This window comes from Micromys minutus (assembly GCF_963924665.1).
Source record: "Micromys minutus genome assembly, chromosome: 8".
Lineage (NCBI taxonomy): Eukaryota > Metazoa > Chordata > Mammalia > Rodentia > Muridae > Micromys > Micromys minutus.
In genome coordinates this window covers 55,602,103-55,622,448 of record NC_137977.1, presented here as the reverse complement: position 1 = coordinate 55,622,448, position 20,346 = coordinate 55,602,103, and positions in this window count along the sequence as shown.

Below are 20,346 nucleotides of genomic sequence, written 5' to 3'. Positions count from 1 at the left end.
GCAGGTTCTCAAGAAGTATTTGTGTATTTGTATTACCACCCAAAATTTCTCACAGTCAATTTGCTCTCTCCAGACAAGCTGTGGTCTGGCAAATCTAAGGGAGTTTTATCACTCTCATTAAAGTTATATGGTTGCCTAAGATTTAATGTTAAAGTAATTCTACTTTGATCAGTCTAAAAACATATAATAGGGCTCAAAGAGGGCTTTAAATGTTTTGATAATCACATCATAAGACACTAATGATTTTCTTAAATTGTTACAAATTTCAATCACAATAAACCTAATCTCAGTCCTCACACAATGAACTACAATGGTATTCACCATTTCAAAAGAAAACAAAGACACTGTAGTGCATGATTATATTAGTCCATTTTTAACCATCTAAAAGTATATATTTCATATAGAAAACTGCTCTGAAATAGAATAATACAAGACTGGGGACATGCGTTATTCAATTCAAAGCTCATAATGCACAAGTATTTGTTTAGCTGAGTTATAGAGCATTAGTCTCTATTCAACATACAAACATGCACAACACACAAAGTGCTTTGTGAAAATGGGTCCTCAAGTTAGAAAGTAACCACAAACAACCAGATGACATAAAGACAGCTAAATAGAATATTATAATAATAAAAAACAAAGGCCATTTGGCTTATCATTCTAAAGTTTGGAAAGCCCCCAAATGATGCTGGTTCACTTAGCCATGGCCTCGACTGCTTCCTTCATGCTGTATTTTAGTCTAAAGGATGACATTGGGTAAACAAAAAGAGACAACTATGGAAACAACTGTGACTGCTTTGATAACTAAGTCTCAGAATAACATTAATCCAACTGTGAGTTCTTTACCCATATGACCTAATTGCCCACCATTAAGTCCACTGACAGCATTCATCAAGTTCAAACAAGTCAGGATGATGAGTGAGTGACAAGACAGACATTTTCAACAAAACTGGAACCCATTTAAAAAGAGAGAACCAAATACGTGTCCTAGGTATGATAAATACTCAGGTGAGATTAGAGCTTAGTATACATATTTTCTGAAATTGGAAAAAAATGGAAAAGAGTTTACTAAGCTCAAACTCAAGTCAATATGACTATCCAAACTGCCTCACTGACAAATGAAGTTAATAAGATGGAGAGAGAGACGTAGGGCCCAGGAAGGTTTACATGTAATTGTCATCACAGAAGCTGATCAATAAAATGGGACTTAACTAATAGTTGTAGCAATGGCAGCTGAACATTTTCCAAAACTGATAGAAAGGATCACAGCCACAGATCTCATATGTGTTAGATACTCCAGGTAGGAAAAACTAAGAAAACTGCAGCTGCACACATCATCATGAAATTACAGATTATTAGAGGCAATTTTTAAAGGAAAAATAGTAATGGAGCTGATTCAAAAAGAACTATTCAATTAGTTCTTATTAAGAGCAGCAGAGGCATGGCTGGCACCAGGGTGGCATTAAGACATGGGGGAATTTCAGGTCGTTTTGGTTTAGCACCACCTCTCTAGGAAAATATCCTTCAAAAGCAGACAGAATATGGAGACTTTTGCAGACATAAAAAGCAAATGATACCACGTTTAGTTCACCATCACTGTAAAAAAAAACACATTAAAAAGTCCCCTGAAGTACAATATGATGAATCCAGCTAGAAGTATAATAGCATGAGAAGTAGGAAGAACAGTAGAAAAACACTCCCATTGACAAAAATTTGAAAAATATTGCTATTTAAACACATAACATTAATAATTGCATTGAAAGTATTAACAAAATCAAAAGTAAATACTACATAATAATAATAGCCCAACAGATGAACGGAGTAATTTTATTGAAAGCGTTGTGAGGTTTTGTCCTTTGGAGAAGGATGTTGTACAATGTCTAATGTAATGAGCTGTTGTTAGGTAAGTACATTTTCATCAGAGACCTACAGAAACCATGGCTCCCGGCCATGTATACTCTTTGGTTGGTGGTTTAGTCCCTAGGAGCTCTGGGGGGTCTGGTTGACATTGCTGTTCTTACTATAACTCCTTCAGTCCTTTAACTCCTTTGTTGGGGACCCTCTGCTTCTCAGTTCAATGATTGGCTGAGAGCATCTGCATCCATATTTGTCAGGTTCTGGCAGAGCCTCTCAGGAGACAGCTATATCCGGGTCCTGTCAGCATGCAATTCTTGGCATCCACAATATTGTCTGGGTTTGGTGACTGTATATGGGATGGATTTCCAGGTCAGGGAGTCTCTGGATGGCCTTTCCTTCAGTATCTGCTCCACACATTGTCTCCATATTTTCTCCCTTGAATATTTTGTCTCCTCTTCTAAAGAGGACTGAAGCATCCACATTTTGGTCTTTTTTTCTTCTTGAGCTTCATGTGGTCTGTGAATTTTATCATGGCTCCAGCCACATATATAGCAGAGGATGATCTTGTCAGACATCAATGGGAAGAGATGCCCTTGGTCCTGTGAAGGCTCGATGCCCCAGAGTAAAATTCCAGGGAGAGGAGGCAGGACTGAGTAGGTGGGTAGGAGGCACCCTCATAAAAGCAGGGGGAGAGAGGGTAGGATAGGGGGTTTCTAGAGACAAAACCAGAAAAGGGGATAATGTTTGAAATGTATATAAATAAAATATCCAATAAAAAATGTTAAAAGGGAGTGCAAATAACAGCCCATGGACAAAATCTGGCCAGCAACTTATTTGGTTTTGTTTTGTTTTTTTTGTAAAGTTTTATTGGCTTACATCCAAGGATATTTGTTTATTTCTTACTATGGCCTCATATGCCAAATGTAGGATGAGCTAATTTTCATATCATCCTTCAGACTACATAGAAATTGTGAATAAGCCAAGTTCTCCTATCAATGAAGAGATGTAGGAGCAGCAGCAAAGGGGTAAATAAACTCATGAACAGTGTTTGTGAGCTAGCCAATGCAGAACTAGACAATAGGCAAAAATCAGAGCTTCCTCTTTCCCCACCGTGCACCTTAAAATAGCTGAACCAGAACTTGAACCAAACACCTTCAGTTTGCCCTTTATGCTTTGTTGTTTTTCAAAGTAAGCTGTTAGCACTTCTGTGGTGGATGGTGGATCTACTTTTTTTTCTTGCCAAGTTTTACTCTTCCCATATGATGACCCATGACCCAAACCAGACGTCTGAAGAGTAGTAAGTGATGCTTATCAATGTGTGTTATCAAGTACCTACAATGTGTGGAAGACATCAGATACAAATAAATGAGGGTCAAGGCCGGAACAGCAAGATCGTCGGCATCCAAGCACCAATGTTCTCTCAATGACCGGAACTCCGAAGCAGTAAAGATGCTGAGGTGTCCATTTGGAGCTTCATTTGTTCTTCCATGACTGGTTGCAGAAAGTGCAGCTCTCAGCTTCAGACATTGAAACCCAATAAATCAAACATAATGAGTCTGACATGCCATTGACTGAAACCTAGGAGAGATGCTGTGGGTTCTATGCCATTGCTTCTATTAAAGTCATGTCTTTGGGTTTTATTATTTTCTTGCTGGAGACACTTTATCAGATTAGTGGATACTGCATTTCCAATAAAAGGTTGTTTTCCCCCCATGGTTTTCCTATTCTCTGGAGATTCACTGACAAAATATCTTCTTTTGTCATATATATTCCCAAAGTAAAATAGTTTATAAAGATTTTTAAAAACACTAAAATATTTTTACATTTGAAATTAGTATCAGTAGCACTGGTACATATCCATTTCCTGTTTATTCCCTCTTATACTATCAGATACTCTGATAAGTGTAGGTAGGAAAAACACCACGTTGTTTATGAGAAGACAAACTCATGGAAACAATATACCATATAGACAATAAAATGTAAATCTGAAGGTCAGATCTCATATTTCTGTTCCAAATTTCCCAATATTCCCTCTGCACTTAGTTTAAGAATAAAATATCATTGTGTTTCTAGTGAAACGTGACTCGGAAGTCTGTAAACTGTAATAGAGAGTTTTGACATTTAAACTCGGTATGTCAAAGATGTCTTGCATTTGATATGCATTTTGTATATTTTGTATATGTAAAGATGTATTTATGTAAATATGAGCACATTTACAAACACATATAGAGAGAACTCATTTTTGTATCATGTTTTTATATGTCAGGTTCTGTGCTAAACTCATCTCATACTCAGTTATCTCTTGTGAATTGACTATTGATATGATGAAGTTGTGAAAAAAATAAAACACTTAAGAAAATATGTCCATTGCCATGATAGTAATTTGAAGGTAGAAAGAGGTAAAAACCCATGAGTGTGAGTATGATTATAATGAATGGAATAAAATATAAAATATTAACTAAAGGAAAATGAATGCATATTAATATTGTGTGTTACATTTTTCTCCCTGCTATCAAAATGCAGTACTAATTTGTTTCAACACAGATGCATGGTGCTTAGATTCATTTCATAATTTCTTATTTCATTTGTTTTTTTTTTTTTTTATACCACAAGCATGTTCTACAGTGAGAAGCCTGTGTTTTTATTTACTGTTGTCTTTCCACATAGAAACTTGGAATCTTAACTCTAATTGAGTGTCTTCTCTTTAAAGCATATAGAACTGATCATCCTGATTCCTCATGAAATAGAGTCATATGATTAGATTTAGCCAATTGATTGTCAGCCTAATGGACATGCGCCGTTCCCAGGCCCACCATTTAACAGCAACTACAAGACTTTCAGCTGATCTCCTTCACAAATGTATCAATTGTTATTCTGACTTTATTCCCAGATGGAGGTGCTTAAGATGAAATTGCCCCCGGCTATAAAAGTTCTACAAATAAAGTTATCTCAGAGACTTATCTAAACCTGTAGATTATTTTTGCATAAAAAATTAAATTTTAGACACTGAAATTACAAGCTTGCATGTTATCACAGCAAAATTTAACCTATCCTGACCACTACATTTTCTATTACTAAGTAATACTATATTATTGATGTCTTTGTTTTCTTTTTTTTATATACAGTTTTTGCCTGTGTGTAATGGTAGAGAATGGTTAAATCAAAAACTCAGGTATAGCAGATGCTGGCATGATTGTGGAGAAAGAGAAACACTCCTCTACTGCTCATGGGGCCCTAAATTGGTACAATACCTTTGCAAATCAGCCTGGCAGTTCCCCAGAAAATTGGACATAGGACTACCTGAGGACCCAGCTATACCACTCTTGAGCATATACACAAAAGAAGCTCCAACATCTAACAAGGACACATGTTCCACCATGTTCATAGCAGCCTTATTTATAATAGCCAGAAGCCAGAAAGAACCCAGATGTCCTTCAACAGAGGACTGGATACAGAAATTGTGGTACATATACACAATGGAGAACTATTCAGCTATTAAAATCAATGATTTCATGAAATTCCAAAGCAAATGAATGGAACTTGAAGCTATCATCTTGAGTGAAGTAACCCAGTCACAGAAGAATACTTACAGTATGTACTCATTTATAAGTGGATACTAGCCCAAAAAGCTTGGAATACACAAGGAAGCATCCACAGAACTTATGAAGCTCAAAAAGAAGAAAGGCCAGAATGTGGATGCCTTAGTCTTTCTTAGATGAAAGAACAAAATGCTCATGAGAGGTAATACAGGGACAAATAGATTGAAGAAAAGATCATCCAGAGACTGCCTCACTTGGGGATCCACCCCATATGCAGCCACTAAACCCACTATTGCTGATGCCAAGTAGTGCTTGCTGGCAAGAACCTGATATGGATGCCTCCTCAGAGGCTCTGCCAGAACCATACTGATACAGAGGAAAATGCTTGCAGATGACCATCGGACTGAACACCGGGACCCCAATGAAGGAGCTAGAGAAAGGACTGAAAAAGATGAAAGGGTTTCCAACCCCATGGGAAGAACAAAATTATCAACTAACCAAACCTACCAGTTTCCAGGGACTAATACACCAACCAATGAGTTCGCATGGAGAGACCCAGGGCCCCAGGTGCAGAGGATAGCATTCTCTGGCATCAATGGGAGGAGGGACCTTTGGTCCAGAGAAAGCTCATTTTCCCAGTGTAGGGGAATGTCAAGGAGATGTAGGAGAGGGAGGTTGGGAGAGAGAAAACCTTCATGGAGGCAATAGGAGGGGGAGGGGGAATAGGATTGTGGGAAAGGGATAACATCTGAAATGTAAATGCAGAGAATTTCCAATAAAAATTTTTTGGTGAAAAAAGTTACATGAAAGTATTTTTCTTTCCCTGACATATTACCTAGGTATTAAAATTCTGTCACATCGAGAACCACTCACTCATTCAGGAAAAATGTCTTAAAACATGGTACACACTCTTAAGTTACAGACATTGAGTCATGAATGGAACACAATGCGGGCCTGAAGTAAATGTAGTCTTACCCACTGTGCAGTCAGATTAGCCATTTCTCTCAGATCTTTGTCACTATGTAATTAATTGTGCTGAAAAATCCATGTGTTTCCAGCATTCTGCTTTCTCGGGTTGAAGTACCTCTCTATATATTATTAGTCTTAGTGGAGTAAATTGGTTCTGAAGGCAGAATAATGTCAACAAGCAACCTAAGAGGTCACGGGCATTTTCCTGGAAAGCTCTCTTGGCTAATGGGATAAGTGAAGTAGGAGCCAGGCTCAGGCTTCTCACATACTTGCTTGTCTAGATCTGTGCTTCTGTTTGAGTCATAGCTAATAGACAAAATAGCATACCTGGACCTCTTCCTGTTGACCCTAAGTGACAAAGGTAAAACATCATATCATGTGTCATTATAAGATCTACATCAAAACACAGATGTCATTTGAAAGAAGTTTATTATATCTAAAAGGATGCATGAGATTAAAAAAAGAAGAAGAAGAAAGGAAACCAGTCATGTGACTGAGTTCATCTACCCAAACACAGCAGAGAACACTAAGATGGCTGCTATGGACATAGTTCAGAGACCTCTGTGAAGTGGAAGTTTCTAGTTGTGTCATGTGATGCAGACTCAAGTGGTGTTTTGCTGAAGCAAGACCCATCCAAGAGTGGACACATTATGCTTGCACTGGGTATAATAAATAGGACTCAACACACAGTGACTTAGGACACTTGCAGAGCTAGACTAATAACATGTCACTGGTCTCACATCTTCGCTGATCTTCAGTTCACTGACAAAGGCATGGCAGAGAACTCCTGTCATTCCAACTGGTTCTGGTCATTCCCACTGAATCGAGCACATTTGGCAGAGGCAGGATTATTTCTGCTGGATCATACCACCACAGGTGACTCATGCGTAGTGACCCTTTTGAACTGACAGTACTGAAATGCATTGTGTATATCCTGACTAATGGAGATTGGAATCACCCCCAAAGAATTACCTCTAAACAAGTCCACATTGCCTAGTCCTAATTACCATCTTTTCTCCCCTATCGTTGAACAGGAGGCTAGAAGGAGAGTGTGTCAAAGCATTTGATAACTCTTATTAAAGTAGGTTTTGAAAAACTAAGCCTTGGTGACAGTAACTAAACTAGATCAGAGAAGCTGAAGGGATGGGTCACACAACCTGATAAATTGGCATCTTGTACAAACGCTGACTATTTTCCCCTACAGTGTACTGCTTATTTCCAGGACAGTCTGAGGCAAGTGGTGGCCACATGAAAACCCAGAAGAAAATATGAAACTCAAAAGACAGGTGATCTAGGGCCAACACAAACACTGAGCCACATTAAACTTCCCATACAGCTCTAATATAAAACTGCCATTGTGGCTCATATTTACACACATTCTGTCATTTTGCTTCTGCTCTGGTTAAGAACAATGAAAGCTTGGACTGTTGCCATGCGAACACTAACTTCTCACTATGCAGAATTCATCCCTTTGTAAAGAGAGCGCATAAACTGGAGGAATACATTAACTTCTCCATTTACACATTGCAGCCAAAAAGCAATTGTTTAGCCAGCTTCAATATTGCATATAAGACACAAATGATCTACAATAAAATGCTCAGACCCAGAATCAAGTTATGACTCCTCACAGAGATAACATAATAAACTAACAAAGATATATGTCCAGTATAACCATTGGACAAGATAAATGAACTATAATCCTAGCTCAGTAGTCTTAATCTACCTTGTTGAAGTAAGAGTTATTACCAACCATGCAAATTCACTGACGGCAGTCAATTAGTCATCTATAAAAATCAAAGGTTGCTAGTATATCAATAGAAATCATAAAATCTCTAATACCAGGAATCTAGAGACATCATTGATACAGTTGAGAGATGGCTTGGTGGTTAAAAGCTCTGACTGCTCTTCCAGAGGTCCTGTGCTCAAATCCTAGCAACTACATGGTGGCTCACAACCATCTGTAATGAAATCTGATACCCTCTTCTGGTGTGTCTGAAGACAGCTATAGTGTACTTATATACAATAAATAAATATTTTTTTAAAAAAAGGAAATTCTAGGGAGTAAAACAGTTGAACCAAATAAAATTTGTACTTGAGGGGAACCCCACTGTGAACATGTAATGCTTTTACATGTGCAAAATATATTGTGAGTATACTTATCATGACAACCTACCTTTCCATGTATCATATCAACTTTACAGTCTCACATAGAAATATATCATAAATACAAGTACTTCAATGCTCTTGACATACTCCAGTAGTGACCTATTGTAGTACTCCTAACTCTAAATCCAATACCCCACAGTACCAGAACAAATATTAAAACCTGCACTTTGTGTGAAGACTCTTTTTCTGTCATTTTTTGAAATAACCATCTCACCCAACAAACTTATAGATCTGAGTTGCTAGTTAAATAAATAACCCTGGCACCTCTCAGAAAGCATTGTTGCCAGGCATCAGCAGGGGTGCGATCATTGCCAAAAAGAAAAATATTGGTCCATCGTTTTAAGAAACCTTAGAGTCTCTCTATTAGCAAGCCAAGAAAGTATAGAAAATTCGACCTGAGGGATTTCATGAAAGGAATGAAAAAAAGCAGAAGAGAAACACAGGTGAATTTGGTCTTCTCAACTGATGACCCTGACCCATCACTTACTCAGAGGAAAAGATGTTTACAGTCTCCCGAAGTCAGTTGGATTGGAGCAATAGCACCTCTGGGAAAAGCATATTATAAAATAAGCCAGTTATTGATAAAGTTCTGTGCTGAAGGCAAGAAATCTTTGAAGAATTCTACCATCTACTGGGCATCTTCAAGTTGTGGTGAATATTCATGAAATTTGGTAAAATTACAAAGGGATGGGTAGAAAAACAGATGCATGGAATTACTAAATATTAGTCCCTCTTGTAGTGACTGAGTTATCTGGGTTACTTGGTTGCCATTTCAGTGTTTAGGAGAAAGTATTTTTGACTCAATATGAAAAAAATTTTTCAGATCTATTTGTGATAACATCAATGAAAGAGACAGCTATCATGTTAAACAAAATAAAACAGACCCAAAAGACAAACCAAGCAAGTGGATGGTATTACATGAAAAATACCTAAAAGCTTAACTCATATAAAAAGCAAGAGTGGTTACCAAGTAGAGACATTCTCAGTAAGATGCTCTTCAAAGATTCTAAAATTTCAGTTATAAAGAAGGAATAATTTCAAAAGATCCATTGTACCACATCGTAACTAATTTTTCTTTTTGGTATGTAAAGATTAAACATAAGGATTTTTTAGTGTTTTATTTTTAATTGAACAGCTGTATTTTAAAAAACAAAGACAAAAGTATAGATTTTAAAAGCATTTTTATAACAGTATATGAATACATTTATGTCAGTACTTGATATTTTTAAAGGTCTGATAGTGTGCTAGTTACAATGAGCATAAAGTACCTGTAAAACAAGATGTAACCTGGAAGTAGTCAAAGTTTTCTTGGTGTGTAAACATTAAGCATATGATTTTTCTTTTTTTTTTTTTCCTGAACTTCATATAGTCTGTAAGTTGTTTCTGGGGTGTTCAGAGCTTTCTGGGGTTAGTATCCAATTATCACCGATTGAGTATTATGTTTGTTATTTTGTGACTGGGTTACCTCACTCAGGATGATATTCTCTAGATGTATCCATTTCCTTAAGAATTTCATAAAGTCATTGTTTCTAATAGCTGAGTAGTACTCCATTGGATAAGTATACCACAATTTTTGTATCCATTCATCTATTGAAGGACATCTGGGTTCTTTCCAGCTTCTGGCTATTATAAATAGGGCTGCTATGAACATTGTGATGCATGTGCCCTTTTTGTATGTGGGTGCTTCTCTGGGGTATATTCACAGAAGTGGAATAACTGGGTCTTCTGGTAGTACTACGTCTAGTTTTCTGAGGAACCACCAGACTGATTTCCAGAGTGGTTGTACCAGTTTACAACCCCACCAACAGTGTAGAATTGTTCCTCTTTCTCTGCATCCTTGCCAGCATCTGCTTTAATCTGAATTTTTGATCTTCGCCATTCTGACTGGTGTGAGGTGGAATCTCAGGGTTGTTTTGATTTGCATTTCCCTGAGGACTAATGATGTCGAGCACTTCCTTAGATGCTTCTCAGTCATTCTATATTCCTCAACTGAGAACTTTTTGTTTAGCTCTGTACCCCATTTTGAATAGGGTTGTTTGATTCTCTGGTGTCTAACTTCTTGAGTCCTTTGTATACCTTGGATATTAGTCCTCTATAAGATGTGGGGTTGTTAAATATCTTTTCCCAATCTGTTGGCTGCCATTTTGTTTTCTTGACAGTGTCCTTAGTCTTACAGAAACTTTGCAATCTCATTAGGTCCCATTTGTTGATATTTGACCTTAGAGCACAAGTCATTGGTGTTCTGTTCAGAAAATTTTCTCCTGTACCTATGTGTTCTAAGGTTTTCCCTACTTTCTCTTCTAATAGTTTCAGTATACCTGGTTTAATGTGGAAATCTTTGATCTACTTGCACTTGAGCTTTGTACAAGGAGATAAGAAAGGATATATTTTCATTCTTCTGCATGCTGAATGCCAGTTGGATCAAATCCAAGAACACATCAAAATGATCATTCACCATGATCAATCAGGCTTCATCCCTGGGATGCAGGGTGGTTTAATATATGGAAACCCATCAACATAATCCACCATATAAACAAACCCAAAGAAAAAAAAAACACATGGTTATCTCACTAAATGCTGAGAAAGCATTTGACAAAATTCAACACCCCTTCATGTTAAAAGTCTTGGAAAGAACAGGAATCCATACCTAAACATAATAAAAGCAATATCCTGCAAACCAACAGCCAAGATCAACCTTAAAGGTGAGAAACTTGAAGCAATCCCACTAAAATTAGGGACTAGACAAGGCTGCCCACTCTCTGCCTACCTATTCAACATAGTATTGGAAGTCCTGGCCGGAGCAATTAGACAGCAAAAGGAAATCAAAGGGATACAAATTGGAAAGGAAGAAATAAAAACATCACTGTTTGCAGATGACATGACAGTGTACACAAGTGACCCCAAAAATTCCACCAGAGAACTTCTACAGCTGATAAACAAGTTCAGCAAAGTGGCTGGATATAAAATTAACTCAAATAAATCAGTAGCCTTCCTCTACTCAAAGGACAAATATGTGGAGAAAGAAATTAGGGAAAAGATACCCTTCACAATAGTCACAAACAATATGAAATACCTTGGTGTGACTCTAACTAAGCAAGTGAAGGACCTGTATGACAAGAACTTCAAATCTCTAAAAAAGGAAATTGAGGAAGATCTCAGAAAATGGAAAGCTCTCCCATGCTCATGATTGGAAGGATCAACATTGTTAAAATGGCCATCTAACCAAAAGCAATCAACAGATTCAATGCAATCCTCATCAAAATTTCAACCCAATTCTTCATAGAGTTGGAAAGAGCAATGTGCAATTTCATCTGGAATAACAAAAGACCTAAAATAGGGAAATCAATCTTTAACAACAAGAAAATTTCTGCAGGAATCACCATTTCTAACCTCAAACTATATTACAAGGCAACTATGTTAAAAACTGCATGGTACTAGTACAGAGATAAGCACATGGATCAATGGAATAGAATAGAAAATCCAGAATGAGTCCTCACATATATGGTCACTTAATTTTTGACAAAGGAAAATTCAACGGAAAAAGGACAGCCTCTTCAACAAATGGTATTAGTCCAAGTGTAACTAAAATTTATTAATGCTATACTACACTTAAAAACTACTATGAGACTGCAATTTAAGTGTTTTGTGGCCCCAAAGAAGCATGTTATATAACTCATATGTGGACAGCTTCATTTACCAGTTCAACATAAACATATTTTAAAACATGGCTTATAAAGTATATATCATGATTATCAAAATAATTCATGTTTAAGGAAAATAATTTAGTATCTGAGTATTCCTGTTGTCAGCATAAAATGATGGTAGAAGATGTGTTAGAACCAGTGACACAGAATGAGAAATCAAAGTATGTCCACAGAGCAATACAGGACAGTAGACCTCAGAGATGAAAACAAAGTAAGAATGCAAGGGCATAATCAGAATCCATGCACTTGGGAAATGGAGCTAGAAGCAGGAGGGTCCGTTGAAGATCAGTATCAGCTATATAATGAGTCTGAGGCCAGCCCAGACTATATGAGATTCTATCTCAGAAGAAACAAAAGGCAAAAACAAAAGCCACAGAAGTTGGTACCCAAGAAAACAGAGACATTTCACTAGTAAAAATTTTTAAACTAAAATGACAATCTGTAGAGAGATGAGCATGAAAATTCGTGTTATCAGAAGCACCGAATTTCAAAGTCCTCTCTGTTGCTCCCTAGCTACTACTGAATTTAGGCTGAAGTTTCTCTTTTCAAGTTCAAGTCCTAAGGTCCTAACCCTTGGGACCCTACAATATGGCCTTAATAGGGATGAGATCATAAAGAGGTAATTAAGTTGAAGTAAGATCATTAGAATGAGGATAGACTCCAGCATAATGTTACTTTTGTCCATAGAAAATGGCCCAATCACTCCTAGGCCAAGAACAAGCTAAAGATACAGCCTAGAAAACTGAGGTTTGGTCTGCTGCTGTATATTGTAATGCTAAGCGCAGCCACCAACGCCTGGCTGAGCATTCAGCAGTTCCTTCTTCTCAGCACTTTTGTCTCAGCTGAAAGTCTCTGCAGTTACATTTGCCAAAAGCATGAAGGAATTTCTCCAACCAAAGCTGATAATGGCACTAATCTATGTGTATAGACATAATTGTTTAGATGCCAGATGGGCAAATCATTCCCTTTTAGCAAAACAATAGCCGTAGCTCCCTCACTAAGGTCTATGATCTCCCAGCATTTGGCTTTTGACAAGGCTCACTGTAGGAGATGTTACTCATTCCCATGGAAGGCTTCGAATTAAATCAAATAGCTGTGGGGTTACCTTTACTGTTGACTTGCCAGGATTTCCCCAATGAGCATGCCTTTCATGATCTATCAGTAGACAGCACACAGGGTCCACAGTTGAATAAGACCTTTGATGACAAGTCTCCCTGGCAGCCTACCCAGTAACCTGCAGTGTTTACATTAGACAGCAGGGAGGAGGCTTTACCCGGTTCCCATTTGATTACTCCGAGTCCTGGAACAGAGCAAGTGGTATCATCAGCAACAGGATCCTCCCATCAAACACATCTCTTAGCATCAGTCCCAGCCGTCCTGCCAGTATCTCAGTTCTATCTCAAGGCACTCAGTTTGTGGTCCTTCATAGACACCCTAGGAATAAAACTTCTGCAACCCCTTCAGATAGTCATTCAAAAAATCAAAATTCTCCTCTTTTCAAGCCGACATTCTTTAATAACTCATTGACTTGTATTTACTAGAAACTGCCAACACCATTAATCAAAAAAAATTTTTTTTTCGATTTACCCTCAGGCAGATGTTTTATTTGGGGGGCAGTGGACAAGGGCAGAGAACAGCCCCACATTCTTTGCCAAAATATCACAAGAATGATCTCTACACGACTTACTATATTTTTCTTCTATGAAATCGTGAGTCAGGCCATCATAATGTACTTTCTCTCACTAGTTTTCCACACTTCTACTAGCATGACCTACTAAGCCCTACTTAAAGACTTCATCTTCTTCCCTAATCCACAGTCTGCTGACAGCATGATCAGGCCTGTCACAGCAATACCCCACTGATGGAACCAACTTCTGTCTTAGTCAGTGTTCTAGCACTGTGAAGAGACACTAAGGCCACAACTCTTACAAAGAAAAGCATTTATACTTCCAGGGCTTTCTTACAGTTTCAGAGGTTTAGTCCACTGTCATCATGGTGGGGGTACGGTGGCATGCATACCACATGGTGCTGAACAAGTGGATGAGAGTTCTATACTCAGATCTGTAGGCCACAGGAAGGAGAGAGAGGCACTGGGCCTAGCCTTGGCTTTAAAAGCCCATCCCCAATGGCATACTTCCGTCAACAAGGCCAACACCTCCAACACCTACTAATCCTTTCAAATAACGCCACTTCCTGGTAACCAAGAATTCAAATCTATGAGCCTATGAGGAGCCATACTTGTTCAGACCACCATAAGCAGTGTAAGTAGACTTCACATTGGGGAAAAACAATTTTTTTAAAGCAGAGGATCTGATGAGAGCCTGGGGTGAAGACTTTTGTTGTATTTGGTTATAATGAAGAAAGTTAAATTGTGATCACTCTATTCTCAACCACAGAAATAACATTCCTCCACACATGCCTGTCTCTGTGTAGTTTTGAAGAAACTACTGGTATTTCCATTGCCAAGGTTTATGTCATGATGTTTTTGTGCATTTTTAAAGCATCTCACAAATGTTGGTGCCAAGGGCCAGGCTTAGGCTAACAGCTGACAACTGGTGAGTAGTTTCTTAGAGAAAAATTCCTGTTTCTATGGAAAAGCATGACAAAGTCTCTACCCACCTCTGGCTGCCTTTGGTTTTTTATAGGAAGCCTTAAAGTCCTAGGAAGAGGTACGCACAGCCAAGCCTTTCATGCACTCTGGACTCTATTCATGAACTCAGCTTGTGAGGGAGCGAGAAATAGAGCACAGCCTATGGTGATTAGTGGCGCATATCAAGAATCTGTGGCCATGCTAAAGGTTTTTATGGAGCCAACTCTGCTGAAGTCAGGCCTCTTGGGAGAGAGGAACATGCATAAAGCATCTCTATTGCTGAGCAAATCAGCCATGACTTACTATGCAGATCTGCGGAGCAATGAATGAATAAAGTTGGGCATGAAAAATGCACTGGGATTGCAAATGCTTCTGTCATGTCAACACAGGCTGAGATTGGCACATCAGAACTGTGGCTCCTCTCTGACAGATTGCTCACGTGTTCCTTAGGAAAATGAGAATTTAGGATGAAATCCTATCATAAATTATTCATTTATAACTTTTTTTTTCATTTTGCTTTAGAATATAGTCCTGGTCATTTCTTAAGTGAATTTCTCCCTGGACTCAGTGTTTATCATGCAGACATCTCTCAGTGACAAAACCAGATCGTGCACAGAGGTTATGGGAATTGTCCTGCTTACTCAAAGAGATCATGACCCTCATCTATGGCCTTCTTCCCTAATGATACGTTCAACTTAGTAAAAGCCATTGAAATATCCCTAGTTTGCACTTAAAAAATAAAATTCAGATCAGACTTGTAAGAACAAGTTTTTATTTTTTTCGCCACCAGGCCTCAAAATCATCATGATTTTCCTCTACGAAACCGGTAGATGTTTTATATGCTATATTTATGTCTCATTGTAAACTATTCATTGGTTTATAGTCCTCAGGTCCTCTAGGAAGCATCACAAATCCTTATTATGCTCTTTGGTATTAAATTTGCTGTTAGGACTTTTTGATTTATCTGCTATGCTAACTCCCATGTAAACAGACATCTCTCTTTTAACTACTGCAAATTTAAAGTTTTTTTAAAAAAGGAAGTCCACCCTGGGATGCTCTAGGCTTTGTGCTTAAAGCCCTCATCTTGAGGTTTTTGCACTGACATTGGGGACAACAGTAAGAGGAGGAGGACGAGGAGGAGGAGGAGGAGGAGGAGGAGGAGGAGGAGGAGGAGGAGGAGGAGGAGAAAGAGAACGAAACATTGGCAGTTGTTTCATGCCCTTGACAGAGAACAAATATGTGCAGGTAGAAACCAGAGAAGTGCCCCATTTTGGAGTCATTTCCAAGAAAAGCTAGGGCTTTCTGCATGGATATGTATAGTGATCACCTTCAAATGGGGAGATGAACCAATCAGCCTGAGTGTCTGTAAGGTGACATAAACAAAGCAATGCATAATGACAATCTGGTGACTGCAGACCAGGGACTCAGCCCAAGTGCATCCTTCATCTGTCCTCACCTTCCCCAGAAATAAAAATGGAGAAAATGTTTGTATGCAAGTCCGTGGTGATCCTCTTTCTAAATGGTTTATAAAATTGTAAGGATGAAATCTGAACAGAAAATAAAGAATCTGTAATCACTTGGAAATACTCAGAAGTGTTTGAAAGATGCTGCCTTCCTAAGGTCTCCTCCAAGTGACCTTAGACAGCAGAGCATCGGCCCTCACAAAACTGCACACATGAAGAGAAGTTTCTCTTTGATCCTTTGAAAACACTGTAATATACGGGCAGATAATTAATAAAACAAGCACAATAAATGCAAGCACATTTCTAGTTATGGAGTTCATATTACATGTGTGAACAGTCTGCCAGAACTAGCTTAATCATTATCCCATAATACTCTGCATCCCTGTGACATAAAAACAATTGCAAAGACATATATGGAGGTGCTGGGCTCCCGTCCTCAAAGATACACAAAGCAACCTACTTCTGGTTTTATTTTACACAAGACAAATAGTCTAATTTTCAAAGGAGGCAGAAATTGTGAACAAAGCTTTTCATATCACACTTTCATTAATCATATAATCAATTCTCATGCTCTTGAGTGAGAAAATGACAAGCAGGTTAAACCATACCTTCCTAAGCATGAACTTGCCTGTGGGGTCTCTAGAACAGCTCAGCCATGCTAACAGCTTGAGAAACTCAAGATAACATATTTGAGGAAAGAAATGTGATCCGATTTAGCCAGTACTTAGTTGGAACTGGAGGATATTCTAGAAGTGTTAAGGCAATAAAAGCATCTAATGAAACCTTATTTATGAAAAGGTATATAAGAAGTTGCTGGTTTTAAAGTTAAAAACAGTAAAGGGGGATGTTCATCTGAAAATAGTAAATAGCCTTACATTTAGTTCCCCCTCCTTCCCCAACCCCCAAGAAATCATTTTGAACAATATATGTAATATTTTTGTGAGCTAAAGGATTGATTTTAGTTTTTGAGATTATAAGGTCAATTATCAACAGGCTAGTCTAAGATGTCTCTGTAGACAAATTGAAGACATTGAAAGAAGTGATTTGCTGTGTATGATGACTATAATCCCAGCACTTGGGAGGCTGGGGCAGGAAACTTGCTATAAGACAAAAAAGACATCCTAAATAAATAGTGAGCATCATTGTAACCTAGGTGAGGAAGGAAAAAAGGAAGGGAGGGAGGAAGAGAGGGAGGAAAGAGGGAAGAAAAAGGGAGATAGCACACTTCTTTGTCTCTACACGACCTCCAAGGCCACTGACTCCCATAGACTTGCACATCTGATGTTCTTGACATTATGATAATAGAAAAATAATACAGTTCAACGGGTCTGAAAATGTCTGCATGCTGGTTTCCAAAGAGAATCGATCCATAGATGAGTTTAAAAGGAAGGAACACTTGTTAATTTTATTTTGGAATCTGTCACTGGTGCTGTTCAGTCCAACTACTACGAGTGTCTTGGGTGTGGATCTGGATTGTGCACTTATCATATTTGTGCATTACAGAGCTGGTGCTAACAATGACTCTACTGATTGCTCAAAAAAAGAGCTGGTTGGTTTCAATATGGGTAGAGTATGAATTGGGTTATATGAAAATGTGTGACATAAACATGTGGATTTGTTTTTTTTTCTTAATTCTAAGTATATAAGAGAGATTATTTAAGGCTATGGTGTACCCCCAAAGACCACAGTTCCCATTGCAAAGCAGGTAAGCAGTTGCTAAATTGTTCAATGCCAACAATATCAACCAATATCAATAAGCCCTGGATATTGTCATTATTTCAATCTTACATATTTTAGAGACAAATTCCTCTGTTGCCTAAAGATGCCAAGAGGCAGATCTGGTGCTTGAACATGACATTTTTTCTGGGAGGTCTCAACTGGTAAATGATCAATCCCTCACCACATGTTCAGAGCAGTACAGATCCTGCAAAAGCCAGTGCAAACTCACAGCACAGTAGCAGAAGTATAATGTCAGAAACAACTGAGGTAATATTTCCCCTTCAAAAAAACAGGGATAGTTTCAGTAGGTGGGTAAGTGGAGGAGCACCCTCTCAAAGGCAAAGGGGAAAGGTATGGGATGGGATGGAGTGTTTGTGAAGGGGAGGCCGGGTGAGTACAGCATTTGAAATATAAATAAATAAAATAACCAATAAAGGGGGGGAAGAAAGTTAAAATAATCTGTAGAACATTAAAATATATATGTGTGTGTGTGTGTGTGTGTGTGTGTATAATGAGAAAGGCATACAACAAACCCTCAAAAAAAAAAAAAAAAAAGAAAAGAAGAAAATAAATAGGGTAACATTGAGCCTATGAAATCACACCCAAAGGAGTCCATGCTGTTAGACCCAGAAATCCTAAGAAAAAATAGTACACATTGATGCAAATCAGAACAACCTTGGCTCCAAGAATGTTGTCTAGAAAGGTACCTAGGGATTATCGGGGATGGTGTCAATGCTTTATATTTTTATTGGGACAAGGGTTATAGAGGGTTTTACTGTTCTCCAACTCATTAATCTATATACAGGATATTTGTGTGTCCTGTTATATAGAATGTTCTAAGAAAAATAAGGAGATTATGAGTACAAATAGCTAGTGTAAGCATGGACTACATGAAACATAAAATCTAGGAAATATTATTTTCAAGCATTCATTAGCAAAATAGTCCAGAAGATGGGGAAGACGAGACATGATAGTCACGTTAAAATTATAGCTTTCCTATATAAATAAAACTAGAAACATCCATAAGTTCTTTTTAGATTACAAACAAAAATTTTACAAATTAGCATGTAGAAATTTAATCACAGTGAAAAAAAGTATTATTTATAGTTAAAATAATTCCAGTATGGGGTTACAAATTCCCAATCATCACCACCTCAGAAACAGCGTCTCCTTAGAGGTCTGTCGAGAGTGCTTGACCTCTAAGGTAATCTTTCCACCATTGTGAGGTCAAATGGATGTGTCTTCTGAGATGTGCTTGAAGGTGGATACAGTGTATATTTTGCACACAGGCATCCAGACTCAATTTTATTTTTAGTCAACTTTTAACCCAAATATCCATAATATCCTTTAACATATGTTTAACACTAATCTTGAGACACCAGTATGAACCTAACTTGTTCAGGATACTGGAGAGATATCAGAAAACAAGTGTAAAATCATGATTTCATATTGAAGAGATGTATTCTCATTAGTAAACATCAAGTGGCTTCGGGCAGGGATGCCTCTGTTCTTTGGACAGGCCCTTTAGAATTCAACCCTGTCAGGCACGTATGAATGACAAATACCTTCCCATTAACTTAAATGAGAAATGTACAGGGTGTAAACACAGAGGAGCTTCAGGAAAGGACACAAAACTTACTCAAGACCTGAAAAATGCTTTTCTGCTATTAACCTAGTAAAAATCTCTGTTAGGTATCAGACAAAATATTCATTTTCACTATGTTTCTACACTCAATAACAAACCAGTGCAATGTGGCTCAGTGAATTTACTCTGAGTTCATAATTGGAGTAATGCCCCAGAGGGGCTCAGTGAGCCTTAGCAGAACTTAGCAAAACTGACTTCAATAAAATAGAAGGGACATACAGAGCTTTGTCCAATAAATCACAGTCTATTAGCTGACATTAATTTATAATTTCAAACACGGGGATAAAATTATTCACCATGGGTACTTTAAACTAGGTGAGAAGTCTGGGTACCAAATTCTGAATGCAGCAAATCCATCCAGAATAAAAACACAGAATACTGTCTCGGCAGCAATAGCTTTGGGGAGTTGCCTTTAACCCTGCTTAATGAACCAATATAAAACGTTTAAGGGCACACCAATGCGAGAAGTTAAACTGATTAGGCCTGCATTTTAAGGCTTGCTGAAACACTGGCCCTAAACATCCCAGACTGATTTTCAAAGGAAAAAGTTAGGATTTAGTTCACATGGATCAGAAGTGAGGAGCTCCACTGGGACCTGTATATAAATTATGCATATACGAGGCTAGGAGTCACTGGTACTGCTGGTGGTGAACGCTGTCTCTCCTCCACTTTCATGGGGAATCAATCTCCTCTC